General features: G+C 44.9%; 1 pseudogene; it reads left to right on the top strand.

The window, feature by feature from the left end:
• Positions 1–238: 238 nt before the first annotated feature.
• On the top strand, positions 239–352 carry LOC113745462 (uncharacterized; annotated as a pseudogene).
• The last annotated feature ends 276 nt before the right edge of the window (positions 353–628 follow it).

The raw sequence follows: 628 nt of genomic DNA, 5'->3' as shown, positions 1-628 counted from the left end.
ATGTCGGCTGTAGATGTTACTCGCTCGACTGACTGCACACAAAACAAAACACAAAACGAACAAAAACAACCAAACACTACGCTGACTGGTGAGACACTGAGCTGCTGCAACTATGTGCGCCGCCATCTTGCTCCTCCACAGGTACCAGCACAGGTACAAGAACAAAGCTTTTCTTCTTCAATAGCCATGGTGGTGATGACTGACGTGCATATATACAGTATTTCTCACTTCCCTGGAGGCTTACGGCCATACCACCCTGAATGCGCCCGATCTCGTCTGATCTCGGAAGCTAAGCAGGGTCAGGCCTGGTTAGTACTTGGATGGGAGACCGCCTGGGAACGGCTCGTGACCCTCCCAAGTCCCTATTGCTCATCCTGGAATCGTTCAAAAAAGGATCAAAATGAAGGACACCCCCTGGTGTTCACCGGCCAATTTACAGAAACATGCAAACTGGAGGGCATTGAACCGCTGATCTTGTGATTAGTGGATGAAGCCACAGATATACATGATGAAAATCAAATAGTCGATTAAAAAAGTGCACAAAAATGACAAAATTAAATTACAAGTGATGAATTTCCCCTTTGACATTAATAAAGTAATTTGTATTCTATTTTTGGCCTGAACTCTA

The sequence above is a fragment of the Larimichthys crocea genome, unplaced genomic scaffold, assembly GCF_000972845.2.
Source record: "Larimichthys crocea isolate SSNF unplaced genomic scaffold, L_crocea_2.0 scaffold78231, whole genome shotgun sequence".
Lineage (NCBI taxonomy): Eukaryota > Metazoa > Chordata > Actinopteri > Sciaenidae > Larimichthys > Larimichthys crocea.
The sequence above is the reverse complement of the archived record's forward strand: the minus strand, read 5'-3'. Positions and strand labels throughout refer to the sequence as shown.